Source organism: Zonotrichia leucophrys, chromosome 1, assembly GCF_028769735.1.
Source record: "Zonotrichia leucophrys gambelii isolate GWCS_2022_RI chromosome 1, RI_Zleu_2.0, whole genome shotgun sequence".
Taxonomy (NCBI): Eukaryota; Metazoa; Chordata; class Aves; order Passeriformes; family Passerellidae; genus Zonotrichia; species Zonotrichia leucophrys.
In genome coordinates this window covers 35,664,069-35,685,662 of record NC_088169.1, presented here as the reverse complement: position 1 = coordinate 35,685,662, position 21,594 = coordinate 35,664,069, and the positions used below count along the sequence as shown (strand labels likewise).

The 21,594-nt window shown below is 43.2% G+C and overlaps 2 protein-coding genes across 2 annotated transcripts in view; both read left to right on the top strand.

Moving 5' to 3' along the window:
• The first annotated feature begins 14,926 nt into the window (after positions 1 to 14,926).
• DHRSX (dehydrogenase/reductase X-linked) overlaps positions 14,927 to 21,594 on the top strand; it is a 200,959-nt gene continuing 194,291 nt past the window's right edge. Inside the window, exon 1 of the mRNA XM_064711755.1 lies at positions 14,927 to 15,059. The gene's annotated coding sequence lies outside the window, so the exon portion shown is untranslated. The remainder of the gene's footprint in view (positions 15,060 to 21,594) is intronic.
• Positions 14,950 to 21,594, top strand: part of ZBED1 (zinc finger BED-type containing 1) — a 52,144-nt gene continuing 45,499 nt past the window's right edge. The window contains exon 1 of the mRNA XM_064711706.1: positions 14,950 to 15,059. The gene's annotated coding sequence lies outside the window, so the exon portion shown is untranslated. The remainder of the gene's footprint in view (positions 15,060 to 21,594) is intronic.

Below are 21,594 nucleotides of genomic sequence, written 5' to 3'. Positions count from 1 at the left end.
TATAGAAAACACTGTTAAATGAAATATTATTATTTGTAGTATTTCTCTTGAGTGTCCACTTGATGAATCAGGATATACCACAACCAGAACAGGAGATGTATGTAGACTTTAGACACAGGATTACTTAAAATTTGTCTGTTGCTGGAAGTAGGTGCCAGCTTGCTCATTTCTAGGAATCAGCTAAGCCTCCTTGCCAAGAAGAAAGCTTATGGTACCTGTAGCCTTTTGCTCCCTCACAGCTTTCTGGGAGCAGCCTTTCCTAGCTCCAGCCTGAGGCAAGAAGCAGTCATGAGCAGTGGTGTTCTGGGAGACTCACACCCTCATGTTTTTTCTTCACCACGTTTAAAGTGTAAGCATGGCCATATGTGTCATTTCTGAGCTTCCCAGAGCAGAACAAATTTACAGTGACATGTAAGGAAGGCCTTCGGAACAAAGCCTTATTTCTGCACTTATCCACAGGTACAAACCACAAGGTTTAACAGGGATGTAGGAATACCCATATGGATCACCCCAGTGGTCCCTGGAACCATTATTCTGACTTCAGCAATGGCAGCCTGATATATTCTGTGGAGCAAGCATGTGAATGTCACATAAAAGGGGGGTTTCCTTGAACCATTTATATTTGTTTGGTCTGTGAGTGCCCCAGGAAATCTGAGACCCTCGTGCCTGCCCAGTGTGCCAGTGTCCTATTACAGGGACTCCACTGATCAGTGTGCTGTATTGGAGGGCAGTTTGGCTGACTTGCTCAGGAGCTTGTGCTGAGCAATCAGCACAATATATCAGAGCTGAATACTTTATAAAAATTTAGGAATATGAACCTCCTCCTGGATCTCCCCACTTTTATGAAGTATGACTGCTAGCACCCTTGAAGGATACACAGTAAATAGTTTATGGAATAACACACTATCAATAAGTAGTCTGATAATAAAAAATTGTGGAAATTAAGTTTAGAAGATTGCAGTTAATAGCAAAAGCCAAATTTAAAGCAATAGACAAGCTGTAATCACAATGAAAGCTATTTTGAGATAATGGTTCAGCACACAGGGTAAGTTTCTTCTCATCCAATAGGCATTTCTGTGGAGGAGAAGACAGGTTCAGCCTTGTCAGCTGATCTCAAAAGTTATGATGGAGTCTTCCATAACTTCTTCCCATTCTTAATTTTCACACTATTTCTTTAAATTTTGGGTGGACCTTAAGTGACTCCAGTCATACATACTTTTGTAAAATTTTCTCGCTTTGCTCTTAAATCCCAGAATCACAGAATATTCTGAGTTGGAATTAACCCAGACAGATCATCAAGGCCAGCTCTTACACACACAGGGCTCAAACCCACAGCCTTGGTGTTATTAGCACTACACTCTGTGGTCAGGAAAATATTCAGCACGTGCCCAGTGAGGGGTGGTTGCACCTTGGAGGCAGGCACACCTGGGAGCTGTGTGTTAATATTACAATTAGGTTGTAATGAACCAAGTTCACCCAAGGGGAGGGATTTTGCCACAGTGGCTGGTTCAGCAGCAGCACATCTGCTCCCATCTCCCCTGGCTGGCAGGTGCTGTGCACTTCATTGGCTGCATGATACCATCGAGTTCCCCTCCCTGCAAGGATTTCAACAGAGCCTGGCTGAGATGTCTCCACTATGCTCTACCTTAAGGTTGTGCTTAAGGTTGCAGGTTGAATATGTGGGGAGTCACTGTGGAATAGGTTTCATACATGCCAAACCACATTCCATCCAGGAAGCAGCAATTGCATTTCACCCTATAACTTCAGGACTGTTGTAACTTTCATCAGAATTCAAATACAACTTCCCAGTTTTCCCTAATTTCAGCCCAGTCATCTTCCTACAGTGAGTTTACCATTTGCCATACTCTATTCCCTCCGTACATCCTCAGAATCCTCAGTAATTTCATTCATAAGTTGAAATTTGCAATAGTGTGACCTCCTTACCTTTTCCACCAAGTAACGCAGGGATTTTATTTGAGTTCTTTCCTTTTTGAATTGAAGCAGTTTACATGGCTTATAATACAATATTTGTAACAATATCAATACAATAATAACACTACTGTATGAGTTCTGGCATACTGATATGGTACTTAAAGCATCACAATTGTCTGGATATATTTCCCTTTACCTGACCTCCAGCCATTCATTGCAACCTTGAATAAAGAGCATCTGAGTCAGCTGCTCTCATTCTACCCCCGTAGAAACTGCCTGTCTGCTGATGGCCTTTTCTCTCTATTTCCTTAGACACCTGTCAGCACCTACAGCCCTCTTTCTAATCTAGCATCCATTGGTTTATAATTAGACTTTGAAGAGTAAAATTATTTTAGTCTGACAGATATCAGGAAGCCATATTCCCCAACAAACAGCATCCTTATTGCATTTTCAAGTATTCATGTTGCTTTGCTTTTCTTGCTGGCCTTGTTACATCTGTTGAGTTTGACTCTCTGTACTGAAGCAAAATAACACCTTGTCAGTAATGGGGTTAAGCTATTAAAAATATTACAAACAATTGTCTTGATTTTTATAGGCTGCAGGTTTAATGATGTTCTACATCATGTCCCTCAGGTCTTGGATAGTAAAGGATCTTGCCTACTGTGAGGATCTCAGATTTCACTGCAGAAATATCTACCCCTCCCTATTGCAAAGAAAACCTTGAAAATACTATTGCAGCAACAATAAAAAAATCTGGAAAAAATGTAATATAAAAGGTAGGTTTATGATTTTTATGATTACACATGACTTTGGTGAGGGCAGAGGGAAGGCACAATCATTCACTATTTCTGAATGTTTGCAGGAGTAATACTGATGGCGGAAATTTCATCTTTGGGAATGCTTTGACACCAAAGACTTTAGAGCAGTAACAATAGCATTCTCTCCTGAGTTTGTGTAAATAAGAGTAGTCCTACTGTCTCATTTTATTGTTTCTGCAGATTCAGACCTTGATCTTGAAAGCTACCCCTGGAAAGTGCTGCAGTGATATGCAGTAGTGGTGTGCACAGGTAAGAAGCCCTGACTGTGCAAGATGACAGATCTTGCAGCTAAGAAAACTGATTGCAAAAATTCAGAGGCATTTAGTTTATCTATATTAAATTTGCCTTTACAGAAACTGAAGTAAGTTGAAATCCTGTGCTACTAAAAGGAGATTTCATGATACAAAATTCCTGTTCACTAATTGTCCTTTACTCCAAAAGTCAAAAGATGCACCTCTTCCCACACTCCCTGGCGACATGCAGACACCAGCATGGAAGTAAAAAGGATTTTAGTGGAAAATCTGAAAGGTTGATACCTTCCTTTTGATTCCATTAGGTGGAGCTCTCAGACAAGAAGAAATGAACGAAAAAACAACCCAGCAGAAGCACTCTTAGGAATTATTAGTACTGTACTATGCAGGTATTTTTCCCTGCTGAGAGCTCTCTCTTCTTGATAGAATTAATTTTTATCCAACTAGAACTCTTATTACATGCTTTCAAAACTATTATTCATCAACCTGCCTCTACAACTAGGTTTTAATTAGCTCAAGACATTACTGAGATCAAGTTGCAAACTTTGATCTGTAGCTGCAGGTCTCAATGTAAATAAACAGACTGACAAAGAAATAGCTATGGAACAGGGAAGAAGAGCAGATACAGAACTGAAGAGCAATTTATAAAAATCAGATCATTTGAGCAAGTTATTGACCACTAATGATAGAAGTTCACTGACATTAATGGTGCAGGATTCAGCTGAAAATATTGTCATGCAAATGCAAGGGCATAAATCAAACAAAAATGGCAAAGTGTTTGCTACATGATTTTCTGCCACTTTCCCATTCTAGTTTCTACTTTTTTTTTTTATCTCATACTTAACATATACATTTTTGAAATGTTTTGGACAAGCTCTCCCAGTTCCTACACAAGAGGAAGGATGAAAATAATCCTGTTTAAAGCACTGTATGAGCAGAGGACAGAATGCTGGATGCATATTTTCAAGATTTTTGGCTCTTATACTACTTGCTTTTTAGGTGTGGTAAGTTAGAAATGTCAATACTTTTGCCAAATAAATTCCTGCTTTTGACTAAATTGGAAAAAAGCAAACAATATTATAAAGAATATTATCTGAATTAATAGAAATTAATTTGGACAGAGATTGTCCAGAGATATACGGAAGGACAGAGTCCAAACTGTTTTCTATTAGATTCTACACCTTAGTTAAGAGAAATTATTAACTTAATTTAATCAATTTAACTGTAATCAAATCTTGCTAGTTTTATCTTTTATGAAGGCAAACAGGACACATTCGTAACCAACAATTTCAGTAAAGCTTAGCCTATCTCTTAAATTTATCCTTGATACAAAAATACGATCCTTTAATGACTTCTGAGGTATGATGCTGGAAGGTGGTTGGTATTTTGTGTTTGAATATCATGTCTGGTTCCAGATTTTGCAGTAAAATATTTTGAGGACACTTGAACAGTCTACAAGTCCATTCCATTTTCAGACTTTTTAAAACCTGTACTCTATTGTACCAAAGCCACCTCTTAACACATTGTGCTAAAATAAAAAATATACAATGCCTGTGAGACATGAGAACTTGCTACTTCGTTTCTATATTGAAATCAGTTGGCCTCAATATTTGGCAGGCTTTACTTTTACACATTACTCTATATTTTTTCACTAATGTAAAAAGAAATCTTTTAATATTACAGTCTGCTCAATGTAGGAAGGGTGTCTTTCCCCAACACTGAAGCTTTCTCCCTCACTTCCATATTCTGCTCTGCACTTCCATATTCCTCTCCTCAGAGGAATGTTTTTTGACAAGGAATATCTTTTAAGCTGTTAATTTTTCCCATGGGCCCCTGCCACTGACATTAGAAAAGGGTCACATGTCAGACCTGACCTTTCCTTCTTGGCACAGACAACATGGGCCAGGATTGTTCTGGTCATACTGGGCAAAGGACACTGCTTCTGGTGCCTTGTAGCTTCCACAACTTGTTTCAAATTCAAGAGGCACAAAAAGCCAAAGCATCAGGAGCACATGTAATTTTGCCCTTGCCTGCCTTCAGGATGGCTTTAATGACTACAGCATGGGTAGGCAGTTTTCAAGCTCTTGTCTCTGAATCTGTTCCCCTGTCTGATGACAATACATATCTGTGCTTCCATGTGCTCCATTTTTGGTCATATATGGTTATTCATAGTCTCTACCATAAATTATCCTGAGACCCTTACCTGTAATGGAGGGAATTATTATTATCCCTATTTTATGTCTTCAGGCTACTTGATTTCTTTAGCATTTTCTGTGGAGCCCAGGTCAGAGTAGGAAACTGAACCGAATTCTGATGCATTCCAGCTCTGCCCATTGAAATGCACTGCAAGATAAGGTGATGTTGCACAAACAGGTGAGTGTAGGTCTGATTTAAAGTGTGGGAATGTAGGTTATAGAAGTCTTACCCCACTTGCCTAGATTCCAGAGAGAATTGAGCAGGAGAAGGGCCAAGATGGTGCAGAACTGAACTATTTTGGTGCTCCACAATGAGCCTCTGATAAAGTTCTGCAGGCAGAGAGCACAGCTGGTAAGATTCATCTGGCTAGGAATGGCAGAACCAACATGCCCATTTTCCCAGTGTAAACCAAAATGCTCTTTCCAAACCTGAAATTTTTCTACCAAGTGCCTGTTCTTAGGAGATGAATATTTTCCCTTGGAAATTTTTCCAGCAGAAAATTCTCAACAATCCACTATATGTCCTCTTAATTCCCCTCCTGCTTTCCAGTGTCCATGTCCTTGAAGGGGAAAGAATGTTTGCTTTTCCATTATTCAGTATTTCCCTAAGTACAGCACGGTTAAAAGACAGACAGGAAAACTTAACTGCCAGGATTTCCATAAAGCTCAATTAAAAGTGCCAAGCTATTGTGACTAGCTTTGTCAAAATCTGGGTGATAAGCTCTGCTGTGCAGCAAATCATGCTTTTTTCACAAGACACTGGTAAGGAATAGCAGGTTGTTACTTCTCAGGAGGCTGCAGGCACACGAACCTTTAGATGGATCTCCTCAGCTTGCATCTGACCCATGCACCCGGAGCTGAGCTGCCCCTTTGAAAAGGAGGGTCTGAGAAGACAGCCAGTGCACGTGCTCTGGGCTCAGAATGGAGACAGTGTGATCCTGACAGGAAAATAACATTTACACAGCCAAAATCCTCATCTGTTACTGATCATGCTGCAGTTATCTTTCTTTTCTTTACCCGATAATCAGGCATGATGCTTTGAAGTGAGCATAAATCCACTTTTCTTGACTTCTTTGCCTATCTTTTTGGAAAAGTGTTCAGTGCTTGTACTGTGTATCCCAATATGGTTTCTTTTTGAATATCTGTTTCAGAAAACACACCCCTACTGCAGCACAGTGCAGCCTATAGCAATGAAGGGAAAAATAATAAAATCCTTAAAGACAAATCTGGCATTCTGAGTGCTATACTTGGGTCAAACTTGAACCTGAAAGGCTTCTTGGGACCACTAAAAAATATTTTTTCCTAGTATCACAATAGGGTATTGAAATGTTAGAAATTTCTGCTAGTGTGAATAAGTTGAATTAGCTGAACTCATTATACTTCTTAAACCAAGTTTTTATTTGCTCTGAATAAATTCAGTCTCCTATTTAGCAGCGGTCTCCTCCTCCTAAACTTCATTAAAGCCTCATCCTGTCAGTGGTTGGGCATCTGCTAGTAAACACGGGTGCTTTGAGAGGCTCCTGAGATCTGTGATAAACAAAGCTTCCCAGCTGAGTTACATGTTTCACTCAGGACTGATCTGTTCAAAACCTGGTAATCCTGCACATTTTTTTAAACAAGTGTTTTTGTCATGACCAGCCCTGACCTACTTTTCCCAGTGCCTTATTTGCTGCACACACGTTTCGCCTTTCCACTGACTATACTCCAAACACAGGCTGCCTTTTGCTATCCCTTAGAAAAATTGCTCAAAGCAAAGTGGGCTCTGATGAGGGGACACCAACCCCACTCTGCTACACAGAGAAGAAAGTACAACATATTGCCAGCACCCATCACGCCAGAGGTATTAACCTGCTCCTCAAGCAAGCTTGGCATTCATTTCTCTTAGCTGGCCAGTTTGACTTACGGCACGGAAACAGAGGAGCAAGTTGAACATAAACATGTGACTCCTGCAAAAAGAAAAAATCTATAGAAGAAAATACAAATGCCTTTAAAGGATAACAGCATTTAACAGTGACCATGTCTAACCTCTCTTTACTACTACCAAGAGACAGATAGAAGACAAAACCAGTTCACTCCCTGCAGAATACATTGTTCCTCATCTTTCAAACAGACCCAGGATGGGGCCTTTTGTTAGTTATATTGATCTCTTTCACACTGCACATGGGCTATCATTTTTTTTCAGGACATCTTTCTGCTCTTTAAATGATAGCTTGATTGTTGGAGCAAACCTCCATCACAGCAAAACTGTGTATCTAGTGGTGGAATGGAGCCATTAGTCTCAAAGTACAGTTCTGTGGTCACTGGCTAGAGAAAATGATTGAAAGTTGAAAGAATTCTGTTTTGATGTTCAATATTCAAATCTTTAACTCATTAGGGATTCTCTAAAGAGGCATGCAAAAACAAATGAAAACTTCTCCACCAGCTCTTCTGCCACTGAACTCAATATGATGTCAGAGAAGATACCTGCTTGTTTTCATAGTCATTCAAATGTTATCATATAGGGCAGATTTTAAGAGCAAACAAATCTATAACCTAAGGTATTTGTAAAATGTTCGTGCAGATTGTAATGAGCTAAGAAGGAAGAATGAAGGAGTGAAAGGAATGTCGGAAGTGTATAGGGAAAGGCGTAAGGGAAGGGAAAGGAAGGAAGGAAGGAAGGGAAGGGAAGGGAGGAGGAGGAAGGGAGGAAGGGAAGGGAAGGGAAGGGAAGGGAAGGGAAGGGAAGGGAAGGGAAGGGAAGGGAAGGGAAGGGAAGGGAAGGGAAGGAAAGGGAAGGGAAGGAAGGGAAGGGAAGGAAGGGAAGGGAAGGGAAGGGAAGGAAGGGAAGGAAGGGAAGGAAGGGAAGGGAAGGGAAGGAAGGGAAGGGAAGGGAAGGGAAGAGGGAAGGGAAAGGAGAAGGGAAGGGAAGGGAAGGGAAGGGAAGGGAAGGGAAGGGAAGGGAAGGGAAGGGAAGGGAAGGGAAGGGAAGGGAAGGGAAGGGAAGGGAAGGGAAGGGAAGGGAAGGGAAGGGAAGGGAAGGGAAGGGAAGGGAAGGGAAGGGAAGGGAGGAAGGGAAGGGAAGGGAAGGGAAGGGAAGGGAAGGGAAGGGAAGGGAAGGGAAGGGAAGGGAAGGGAAGGGGAAGGGAAGGGAAGGGAAGGGAAGGGAAGGGAAAGGAAAGGGAAGGGTCTAATTAATTTGTATACTTCTCTCTCCCTGCATTAACTTAAAAAAAGACTAGATTAGCATATTTAAAGAGTCAAACAAAAAAAATTATAGACTTCTCCACCATTGTACCAGGTAGAAAGGAGAAGGCATTAAAATTTCATGGAATTTCTCTTTTGAAATCTGATGGAAACACAGCTGAGCCATATTAGCTATCAGTTAGGATGAACATGTACCTAACATAAGCTCTCTTCTGCTCTCTAATCCAAAAGACATGTATCAAAAGTGTCCACAGACAATTAGGTCAGAGATAACTTCTTTGAACCTCCTTTTTCTTAACTTGCCTGCTGAGTTTATTCCAGGTTTTCAAATTCCTGTTGATAAAATTGAACAACAAAAGTGCATCTGGGGTTTATGCAAGTAGCAATTTTAGGAGTACCTTCATTCTCTAAACAGCTTGACTCTTCTCGTCAGGGAAACGTATCTGTCAAATCACATGTTCTTCTCCCTAAGAGCCAGTAACAGTTGGCTGATATCTGAAAAAGGATGATATTCAAGAACTTGCAGTATTTCACAGCTACATTCACAACAATACAGCAATGCAATCACATCCCCTTTCTACTCATCCTGGACAGAAGAAATAAGTAAATCACCCAAACCTGGTTAGTGAAGCACTGCCACAGGCAGGAGTATGACTGAGCTTTCCCAAGCCCCAACCCCACTGTAAAACCAAGGGACATATAACTTGCTCTCGTGGTATCTTAGAAACCCCAAGTTGCTCTAGCTGACAATGACATCAAGAATAAATCCAGCTGGTATCAAACACAGCCTCAGCTAGGTACAGAATGAAATTCAGCCTGGGGAATACAGTGAATATGGTCCCTATGGCCAGGCCATACCAGTTCCTGCATCATCACACAAACCGTCTTCCCTCTTTTTCTTGGATGAGGTGTCAGGTTTGGATCAGGAGCCGCACAAGGACAGGCCCAGCAGTGTGTGAGGCAATAGCACAAAGACTACCCCAAATGTAATTGCCTGTGCCATAAGCCAGATGAGTAGAGAGAGGCTGAGAGGGCCTCTAAGTAAACCCAAAGGCAAACAGATCTGTCCATCCTCTGCTGTTATCTGCCCTGAAAACATAGGAGGGCTTATATCTGTAGCTTCAGGAGAGTCTGGGAAAGTAGACATACCTGATTTTCTGCCCCAATTTGAAGCTTTGAGTTGATAAAGATTCAATTCTTACAGCCTTGAGTAATTTTAGTTACTTTTTCTTGCCTTTCTTTTCCCAAACACTCTAACCTGTAAGTGGAACTCCAGTACCCCAGGAGGGTATTACTGATGTGATGCAGCCTGACAATATGTAACTCCTGTCTCCCTCCTGCATTTCTACTCTCAAGTATTCCATAAAGAACAGTTTTTTCCAAGCTGCATTGTGCCTAAAACTCAGTTAATCTGTTCTTTGCTCTGGCCAATAGGAGCTTTTTCTTCTCCCCTTAAATGACCATTATGTTATACCTCTCCTTGCTGTGAATTTCTCAAAAATGTAAACTCTTACACCCCCTTACATTAAACTGCATCTTCTGAATATTGCATATGGATTATAAACTCCTATGGTTTTTCTCATTACTTTTGTTCATCCAAATAGCTTCCCAAAGGGAGGTCCATTAATTAGCGTATCTGATAACTCAGATCTTGTTTTCTGGCTCACTCTTTGAGAGGGAGATATGTTCTGTTTGTTAGATTGCTCTTCATGCTGCGTGTTCATGTCTACCCAGGCTTTTGTGTTGTGTCCATCATCATGAAATGTGAGATGGTTGATAATTTTCTTCTGATTTACAGAACAAATACTGTCTCAGCAACAGTGCATTTTGGCCCAAAAAGCAGTTACCTGAAGCCTGACTTGTAATCCGTGGATTTGTCCAATCTAATTACTGCCACTTCCATCAGTGTTTTTGTGATATGGACATGCATCCACTCAGAAAAATCACTAAAGCTACAGAGGTAGCTGCCAGGCAGTCATTCCATCACTTTTGGCTTGGAAATTATTTGAAAGATGCTATAGAGTTGGAGGGCTCTGATAAGCACCATCAGTCCCTTAAAAAATGTGTTTTCCATTCTTTCTGCTCACATTCAAGTATTATTTTAGTAGATTAGACTCAATTTTTCACTAATTAACTGTACTTTCTGGTAGTTAGGTAAAATACTGGTTTTGTTGAAGTCAGTGAGTAATAAAACTTTCTACAGCAAAAAACTACTGACTATATCAATTTTTAAGATAGTAGACTGAGAGTTGGGGTAAATTAACATGCATTGAGCACTGTGCAGCAAACCCAGACAAACTGCTGCACTCGAGCTTGTTTGTTCACAATTGCCTTTAGTGTTTCTAACATGTGTGATCCTCTTCAATGCAGACACATTCCAGGAACTGTTGGCCATGTGCACTCACTGGGCAACTTAGACATGTTTCTGACACTCATTCTCCAAGGAATTGTTCTGTAAATCTGAAAATCATTCTAATAAACCAGAAAATGTCTTCTTGTATTTTTCTTGGACTTAAAACTCCCACTAAGCCATTAGAAACTGGGCATGCAATGAGAGAACGTATTTAGAAATGATCAGTCTGTGTTTGACTACCTTCACCAGAATTGCCTCTAGCTAACACCAGTGTAAATCACAAGCCTTTCACTGACACCCCTGAAATTATATGCAAAAGCAACTGCCCTATGAAAATAAGGGTATTAGGCTGGTTAGATGTTTTCATCGATAAAGGAATTCAAAAATGTGATTTATTTCAACCTCAACTCATCAGTGTCCTGCCCAATTTGCTGCTGTCCTTACTGAAAGAGGGAAACACATTAGTTTTGCATTGCTGCAAATTTTGGGGTTATGGTGAGAGAATATAAACAGTTAAACTTCTCTGAGCAGCAATCTCTGTCTGTACAAGCCTTATTCACCAGCACACACCACTGGCTATTTCCTTGTCAAACACAGCAGCCAAGTCCCAAGGATCCAATGGTTTCGGATCTCCTCCCAAGCCAAGGACGCACCATGAGTCCTCGGGATTTGCTCCCATTAGTGGAATCCAGGATGACATAGACTGTCCAAGCCTGGGGAATTTAAAACTGACCCTGTCTTTCCAATAGATTTGAGCAGGTCTGAATAAACATCCTGGCAGGAGGACTTGAAAGCCAACTGGAGCAAGGATAACTTCATTTTGGCTAAGATTGCTGGTGAAATTAACGAGAAACAGCCCAGGCTCCTTGCGCCATCTACGTCGCACAAGCATCCCTCACATTAGCATGGGATTTAATTTGGGCATTTAAAGCTGCCTGCATTATCTTGTGACTCTGGGTCTTTTTACCCGTCTTTCCCGCATGCTCCTCCTTGCAAATGTATATTTGAAGCAGCACATTTTCAAAGGGAATCAAGAAAAAGAAAACTAAAAGCTACATGTATTAGTATTTCCATTTAATTTAATATCAGTTTACTAGGTGGAAATTAAAATGATTTTTCTGTCACTGTTATCTCTCTTCACTTGGCAAAGATCGATTTCCTTCTTCCCTGCTGCTTACTAATAAGACATCTGAAAACTAAGATGGTTTTTATGTTTACTTCCTTGTTTAAATCAGCTTTCTTAACTAAGGACAGCTTTGGCAATATATCTGTTGCTTAACTTGTGATTTTTGTGTTGGCTCAGGCTCCACCAGTGACAGAACATCAAACTCAGAGAGACTATATATTTTTAATTACTCAGGAATGCCCTCATGCATAAGTACATGCAAATTAAACAAACGGATTTCAAAACCGGTTCAGAACAGATTGCACGTTACACAATCACATTTTGGTCTCAGAAATGATGGTGCATTATTTTGCTTCTCCTGCTGACAATACGGAGGTTATCAGCCATGCCTTGCCATTCCCACTGCTGTGCCTGGCCCTGCCAGGTTTGGTACCACTTTATTGAGAGCAGCCAAGCCAAGGAAGGCTGGTGGCAATGCACAAACCATTGAGTGTGAGCTGAACAACTACTCTATGTGGAATGGCACCTTCCTACAAAGGAAATACTAATGTCCAGCAAGTGGATTAGAAAACATTTGTCTCAAAGAATAGCACATGAGCACCCAGCCATCTGCCTCCAGAACCTAGCGCATCTTTGAATTAGAAATTATAAACTAATGAGCAGAGTTGCTGTTTGGAGTCCAAGCTGCGTTGTATGAACTTGATACTTGCACCCTGGCGGCAAGACAGCTCTACACAAGATGCAATCATTTCAAAGGACAAGAAAAGTTCAGTGAAAATTTTGCAGGGCAAGGTGGTCATACCAAAGGAAAAAGGTGGAAAAACGGCCATCTGCATACTGCAGATGGGGAACTAAAGCACTAGAGACAGGGGTGGTGTGGTGCTAACCATCCCTTCTGCACAAAAAAGCTGAGTTTTTTTGAAAAGCTGTGTAATGTGTCCTGCAACACATTCTCTTGAGATATTATCTCATACCCTTGAAACATTTCACTGCATTGAAGGTCTTCTTATTTAAGGGCCTAATATTTGTCTTTCTTAATATTTCCTAATATTTTCTTTCCACTCCATCTTAAACTTCCATGCTTGGCATTAATAACAAGAGTATTTTCCCTCTAGAGTATTTTGCCTGGAATACTTATATAGCAATAGCTTACCTTTTCTCCCTCAAATTTGATTATCCTTCATTTATCCACTTTTTGTATATTGAAGTTTACGTCTTTCTGTCTGCCTGTTGATAAAGTTGCTCTTGTCCTTCCTGGGGGTTGATGTCTCATGTTTTCTTTCAGCCCTTTCTTACACGGTTCAATGATGTTCTTCTGCATTTCTGTATTTTTGATACAACTGCACTCAGAAGTGAAATCCAGCAAGAATCTTCTGTGAAGATGCACCTTGTCAGTCCCCACTGGAGATCAAGGGTGGCAACTCCTTGCATCGTACCAGAAGCAGCTGACCGCACAGGAGCAGCCCGTGTCCCGCCCAGGGTGCCCTCACCTGCTTGGGTGACCTGAGGGAGGGGTGCCTGCATCTCTGGTTGCCTCACAGCGCAGGGCTGGTTTGGGGCACCTGGCTCCTCGCCTGGAAGCCCGGTCCTGATCAACTGTGCCGGGCAGGCAGGCAGGTGTCTGGACACACTTCAGGTGCTGAGTGCCAAGGTTGGTGCGCACGTGATGTGCCGCTACATGGGCACTTCTGGCGCTGCAGAATTCGGGGGTGAGTTGAAAGCTAAACCAGACCTGCTGCTGGGGGTGAATTTGCAAGCGATGTTCTTTCGTACAATTTCCATCTTCCTGTCCTATTTTCGTGCTATCTGTCCTGGTGCACCTTTGGTGCATGTGCCAAAGGCCACAGAACCGCAGAGGGAAGGTTGGCAGGCTGTGACCCATGCCGACCTGCATGAATTAAAAAAAAAAACAAAAAACCTTTATTTTTTTCGGAGGTGGGCAGGAGTGACCTTTTTGCTTAGAAAACGGAGACAAGCCTCAGCCTTCCTCCCCGCTGCCGGCCCCCGCTCCACGTCGGTCTCTGATGGGGAATATGGGGGATGAAGATGCTAAGTGCAGGCGGAGGGGATGGACAGGGAAAGGAAATCCCGTTCCTTCGCACCCCGTTACAGTTGGAACCACAGCACAGACCCGGGGCTCCCCGGCGACGCGGCGGCTGCGGGAGGCGGGGGGACCGCAGGAGGCGGTGGAGGAGGAGGAGGAGGAGGAGGAGGGGGCGAGCGGCGGGGAGGGGAGGGAACACCTCGGCTGGGCGGAACACGCCGGCCGGCGCGGTCCCAGGCTGCCGCGGCCGGGCTGCCCGCGCTGCCCGCGGCTCCCTCTGCCCCCGCGCGCTCCCTCTGGGGCCGGGGGCGGCGGCGCCCGCCGCGTCCCGCCCGCAACTTTCCCTCCCCCGTGGATGGCTCTCTTCGGAGACCTGCAGGGCAACCGGGCGCTTGACATCTGTCCCCCATGGGCCGCCCCCGCGCCTAAGTTTGCCGGCGCCCGGCCGCGCTCCGCCGCCGCCGCAGGGCGGGCTTGAAGGGGGCCGCGGTGCCCATGGCCGGGCGCCCCGCCGCGCCGAGCTGTCCGTGCGCGCCGCCCCGTCCCGCCCGCCCGGGAGCCGCCGCGCCCGCCCGAGCGCCGCAGCGGGGGCGCTGAGCGAGGCAGCCCCCGGCACTCCGCCACCGGCTCGGCGCCAGCCGCCGCTGCCCGCCGGGTCGCTGGCGGCGGCGGCGGCGGGGGTGGCGGCGGGGCCGCGGGATCCGTCCGCGCTCGCTGCCCCCGTGTAGTTCTCGAGTCGTCTGTCCTCGGCGGCGGTCCGCGGGTGACATGCAGTCCCTCATCTCTCCGGTGACCAAGGCTATCCTGGTGGCTTTGTTCATCTTCGCCATCCTGCTGATCCTCTACGTGATTCTGTGGTACATCTGCCGCGATGTGGATTGCGACCATGGGATCTGAGCGGCGCCGCGGGGCCAGGGCTTAGGAGCCGGGATTCACCCCGCGGGGCCGGGAGCGGCAGCGGGAGCCCCTCCGGGCGGCAGCCGCCGCCACCGCGGCCGAGCAGGGGAAGAGAAGGGGAAGGAAAGAAAAGAAGAAAAAAAGGAAAAAAAAAAGAAGAAAAAAAGAAAGCGAGCGAGGGACCGAGCCGAAAGAGCCCGGAGGACAACTGCGATCAAGAAACCAACCTGAGCTTGACCTTCAGAGACCAGGGTGACCCGGTGAGTCTCCGCTCTCCGCGGCGCGGGGGATGCGCGGGTGCGGCGGGGCTGCCTCCCTCTCTCCCTCCCGCTCCGCTCCCCTCCCCTCACACACACACAAACACACTCGCACACGCACGCACATGGATGTGGCACAGGCGCCCCGTACACACGCCGCTTACACACACACCCGTGGATGTGCGTGCCTGAGCGCCCGCTGCACGCAGGCATGCGTGTCCCTTGGGGACAAGCAGGACCCGTCGTGCTGGCCGGGGTAAATTGTGCCTGCCCCCGTGTCCGTGTCCCCCCGCTTTAAATTTTTCGAGGTGCCAACGCGCCAAAGGCAGCGCGCCCACGGGAGCGGCGGGGCGCGGGTGCCGGAGCGCGGCCGCCGCGCTGCCTTTGCGGCCCCACATTGGTATGCAGGCGGTGGCTGCGCCGCCAGGCAGACCTAAAAGGTGAGCCCAGGGGATGGGAAAAGTCAATGCTTCATCAGTCCAGGGGCAAATCGGGAAGTTACAGAAAATGAAGGGAAGATGTCAGGTACCCGGCTAGTGCCAGCAGGCAGACTTCGGGGAGGCGATGTGAAGCAGGATGAGTTTCTCCTTTCTAGGGCCAGGTTGATGGAAAGAAGTGGGGGAGATGATGGAAAAATGTGCATGGGAAGTTCTGGATGGTAGCGCTCCGTGTCTGGTGTCACTGACGCTGCATTTCCTACGTGCTACTCTCTGTAAAAGGGTTAACACTCAAAAGGGTTTACCACAAGCTGGACAATTTCAGAAAATGTTGATCAAAAGTACACAATTGGTGAACATGTACATGCTGACTTGTTGGGACACAAGAGGGGATGTATCCTGCCCAGCGTTTTTCCCACCTGAGAGAATTTGTTGTTGACGATTTCTGCTCTTACTGTTTGGTTGTATTGAATACCCTGGGCTGAAGCAGAGACAGCAACACATTGTGTTTGAAGTGGAGAAGACCTGCTGAAAGGAAAATGGTCCCAAACACTTGGGCTGTAACTGTTTCTGTCCTTGGCAGACAAGCTGTCAGGGATAGGAACAAACTCCAGCTGCGTGCGTTATCCCTGGCGGGATGTGTTCGGGTGCCGCAGGGTGTGGGTGCATGTACATCGTGGGGAGGAGGAGAAACATCAAATTCACGTTTCAAGCAGGGGAACAGGGACTCAGCCAACTGTGAAGTGTAATTGTGTGATTCGGGGTGATTTGACACTGAGTATTGGTGACTGAAAGCTCACCTTTGCAACTGGGGTCTGTACGTGGAGGAAACTGTCGGAAGGCGATTCTCTTGCCATTTTGGTTTGTGCTTCTGTTCAGACTGTATTTTGAAGGGCTTTTGACCTGACTAGTTGATCAAACATGACATTACCGTTAACACACGCTACTAATGTGATTATAACAGCAGTGACATCAATGTTTCCTTGCCCTGCAACTACAGTAGCAATGCATTTGTTTACTTCCCCCATGCACGCTCTGAAATGTCTGTTACTCAACAGCTCTGAGCAGCAAGAGAACAGGGAGGAGGAGGGGGAAACTTACAGACATTTAAAAATGGCTATAGCTCTGTTTCCCTTATCCATGTAATGATGTGGAAATAAAACAACCTCCAAGTCCTCTTCATCTTTCTTTTTTTTTTTCTTCCTCCAGTCAGTACACTTTTTTTTTTTTACCAAAGTGGCAAAAATCTCTTCACACTTTGACATGTCAGGTTGTGTCACATGTTCCCTTCCGACTTAACAGCAGTGCACACCTTCTGCCCCTCTCCCAGCTGGCAGGAGCTAGCGGGTGAGACAGTTATAGAGGCTTTGCCATTTAGTGTTAATTATTTCACAGTAAACCAAACTGTTATTTATAGAACTGGATGAAGTGTGGCAAATTAATGTGGTTTTCAGAAATTTTTAAATATCAAGAGATATGTGTGCGGGTGATTAAATAGAAGTGTTGATATGACCAAACATATTTTGTACTACCTATCATGACTGACATTAATCAACTTAATAATTGTAGAAACCATGAAACAGTCCCTTCAGTTATTGTCTGATCATTAGCGTTCCCAGCTGGCTCATTATTCTTTTAAGCATATTGTTTTTAGGAGACAAGATGTAGAATTTTTTTAATGCCTGATTTTATCCTAAATAAGGTGAATATATATGTACTTATATATAAATATGCATATAAGGTTTGCATACAATCAAATGGGTATTTTTCAGCCTCACAGAACTGAAAAATAAGCAGAGGAATGAGTAGCAGTATTGAATTTGATTTGTACTTGTAGTCACAGATGTGTTGGTTTTAGTTCAATATTCTATGTGTTCATTATTGTGTACTAGCAAATGTAAAACCCTAAAGATCTGAAACACACCTTTTCCTATTGCTGCAATGCCCCATAGAAGGGAATGATATCCTGGCATTGCTCAGCTGTGTGTGGAATTTTGCAGTTGGTTTTGACAGAGTCAGAAATATATTGTCAGATTAGCATGTGAATTTGTAACAGCATGATGTTTCCCAAGTTGAGAGAGATATTAAAACAGTAAAAAGGGTAGAATTGATTATCGTGGAATACGTAGAGACCTTATTTTTGTTATTGGTTACTTGTTTGCTCAGAAGTTTGGTGATGATTTTATTTCTCTTTCGGGTTTGTGCTCATGCCTCAACTCAACAATTTTCACCATCTTGCTCTCTTTTAATGTATGAGAGTATTTAAAAGGTCAACTCTGAAATATCCCCTGTGACTGAGATGCAGTGCATCAGGTAGATATAGATCACCTGTAAGTGGTTTTTGCAGTAAGGTAGGTTGTAACATAATGAGTAGCACTTTTGTTTAAAGCAAAGATAACTTGTTATTGTGTTTCTACTTAAGCCAAGAGACATTTTTTACCCTACTGCAAAAATTAGTAATTTCATGGTCTGAAAGTATGTTTTTGGTCTATTTAATAGGCTGCTCAAAAACTGTGTTAAATGATATTTCAAATCTTTGCCTTTTTTTGTGTGGAAAAAGACTGTGAAGTTACCAATGCTTCATCAGCAGAAGTGTAATGAATTTTATGGATTAATTCCTACTGCAGGGTAGCGTGCTTGTCATGGTCCTAGCAGTCTTGTCACATCAGACTTAAACATGCAGTATGTTTCTGGATAAGTCATTCTTTACCCAATTCCTAGTCAGGCAAATTCCCTGCAAATTTATTAAATATTTTCTGTGCGTGGCATGTAAAAAGAGTAACCGGGCAATAAAAATCACAGATTTTCTCATTTTCCATTTTCTTCCCTGTGAGATGGGTTAATAAGAATCAGTGTCTTCATGGTGTGCCCTCTGTGCATCTTACACCATTTCCCTAAAACAGGCTTAAAATGAGCATTGAAGATGATTCCTGCACAGGAGGGTCTCTGCAGAGATGAAAGGTTAGCTGAGGTCCAGGGATGGACAGTGATGCATCCTCGAGATGTCCTTGTGTCAAACAAGTGCTCAGATGGACTTTTTCCCCTCCAGGTGAGTGTAAAGCAGGGAGCCTTCAAGCTGCTGTAAGGCAGGACGTGTAGATCTGCCCTATGCAGCTCCAGCCCCATTTGTTGGAGGGCCCAGTCTAGGACAGATTTTCTACTGTCTGTTCTATGCAAGGCGATGATTTGGTAGTTGTTCCTCGCAGTCTTAAAATCTGTGAGCCTTAGGTTATTGGTAATGTGACAAGAACTTGGCCCAGTTTGTTTTTAAACAGCTCAGAGGTGGGATGGTTGGGATTAATTTTACAGCTGATGCCACCATTCTAACACTTGAAACTGGCAGGGCCCTTTAAATGACAAATTTGGGGGCAGTATCAGGGAATACAGTGTCACTCTAAGTGTATTAAACCTGCAGCATGAGCACGCCATATCTTGCTTCTTGCTTGGCTGGAATAACAGTCTTGCATTGCTGGTGTTCATACAAACTCTGTGTGAGGAGTTATTGAAAAGGTGGTCTAAGGGAGTCGTGAAAAGCAGGCGTGTTTGCTCCTCACCTAAAGATCCATCTCTGCTCTGGGTACATGAGCCTGGCTGCTCCGTCCCTGCTGCATGGCACGTCAGGGCTGCAGCTGGGCATTCAAACATACGGGAAAGTTCCACTGCTGTTTCTCAATGGGTGACTTTTCCCCCAGTTTTTCTTTGATGCATGAGTGTTTTCTCCTTTCCTTCTAAGCATTAATCCTCAGAGCTGTGACTTTGTGCGTAATGCGGTTTGTAGACAAACTGCACGGATTGATTTTCCTGAAGTGGGCTGACCAAATGATGAGTGTATTGGAAAGCAGCACACACTTGCTTATTTGCTGTTCTACATTAAGCTAGTTTTTTTGTTGAAATATCCTAATGTCTATTAAAATAACTTTAAAAAATTACTGGTTACTTTTAATATGCATTGCTGGTATGGTATATGTAGTTGCATAGCAGCATCTGCTCTTCTTAGAGGCATTCTGATAACTTTTAAAATTTTACCCAAGTGAGAAAATGTGAGTTTTAGCTTGGAGAAGGTCATAAAACTCTCTGCTGTTCAGAATTGCATTCTTATTTTGAATGTTTTGATATATTACTTTGGAATGCTAAAGATATTTACTGGTGTTTTTACAAGTCATTAAATCATATGTAAAGGATACCAATAAGATGACATTCAGACATTCTATATTTCATTGTAGAGCATAGTTTGAATGTGGATTACATTTGAGAAAAAATGTGGAAAAAATTGCTTGTGACTGATTAAGAAAGACAAAGGTTTGGGAAAAGAAAGAAGTGTTGTATCAAGGCAATAGAAGAGAGACTCCAGTGTGTTTAAATTTTAAGAAGTGGTGCTAATGGAATGGAAAATGAGAAGCTTAGAGCACAAAAATTGCCACTTTCATGTACAGAAACTGTATGTACATATAAATATACATGCATACATATGCCTGTATATATGTATATACATTTGCACAATATGTGTGATGAAATTAGAAATTTGCAACTCTAGAGCAAGCTGAGATTCTTTACATGATTTTTTTTTTCCTTTTTCCTTGAAACTTGACTCTGTTAATGCCCAGTTGGAATTTACTTCAAAACGAGATAGTGTTTCAGGTGCTTTCTTGAGGACTCAATGATCAAAGATGAATGATGTTGAATATTGGGGTTATAAATTAATCATTTTATAAAGAAATTGCTACTGCTCCATTCACTTTGGAAAAAAAATTCTGGCTACGTGGGCTGGAAGAACTACATTAATAACAAATAGATTTTATGTCTTGTGTTTTCCATTGACCTCAAAGAGACAAAGTCGCTACTTAACAGGGAAAAATCCTATTAGGTAATTAACCTGTTATGACCAAGAAATATATGTGAGAAAAGAATATCTCAGAGAAAAGATAGCAGAACTCTAATATTTTGGCTCAAACCAGTAATAGCCGATATCTTCTTGCAAAAGTACAAATGTACAACTCCTTGATGTAATCAAACTTCTGTTTTTATGTTTTGAGTGCAAACGATGAAAGAATCCTCCTGAAGTTATGAGTGTTAAAACTTATTCACAGAGAAACCCAATGCAAGATTATGATGCTTTTTGGGTATTATGATATTTTATGTAACACCTGAGTAAGAAAATGTTTCGGTTTGCATGAAATACAGCAATGAATTACCAAGGGCTAGGGGGAAAAAAGTGCATTTTGTATGAATAGCCTCTTCTGTATTGATTGCATATTGGAGTAAAGCTGAACTCATGGAGAAAATTTTATTTCCTATTCAGTATCCATTTCAGTGTTGAGTTGTGACTGCTGTGAACCCTATTAAATAGATACCCAGTAAAGTCATCGTGCTACCTACATCAAAAACGAAACAAGATCTTCATTAAGTTGTCTTCTTCATGGACACTGTATGTGACATAGTTAGGTAACCTGCAGTGCAGGTTTCTTATATAGCTCTTATGATTAATGCACTCCTGAACATGCTATCATCACCTCCCTTGTGAGATATGTGTATATAAATGGGCTTTTGCCACTAATCTCCATTCTAATGACCTGTTTTTATTTTCCACTGCAACACCATTCTGGCTTAAGAGGTAGAATAACTGAGTGGGAGTTTAATGAAGCCTTGGTATCAGTGAAGATAAAAGGGAGACACTGAGCACACAGAAGGACATCAGTATGTGTTTCTAGTGACTGATACAGCATAATTCAGCTTGGCTGCAGTGACCATGAAACAGTGAAGTTTAGGATCCTTAGGTCAGTGAGGAGGGAGCACGGCAAGCTCTCTACCCTGCCTGTCAGGAGAGCTGACCTTGGCCTCCTCAGGGATCTGCTGGGTAGGGTCCTGTGGGATGAAGCCCTGTGGGGAAGAGGGGCCCAATACAACTGGTTGATACCCAAGGATTGCCTCTTCCAAGGCCAAGAATAATGTATCCCAAAAAAGACGGCTGGCAAAAATGCCACGTGGCCTATGTGGATGAACAAGGAGCCTCTGGACAAACTCAGACACAAAAAGGAAGCCTACAGAGGATGGAAGCAAGGATAGACAGCTTGAGAGGAATATAGTGAGATTGCCCAAGCAAC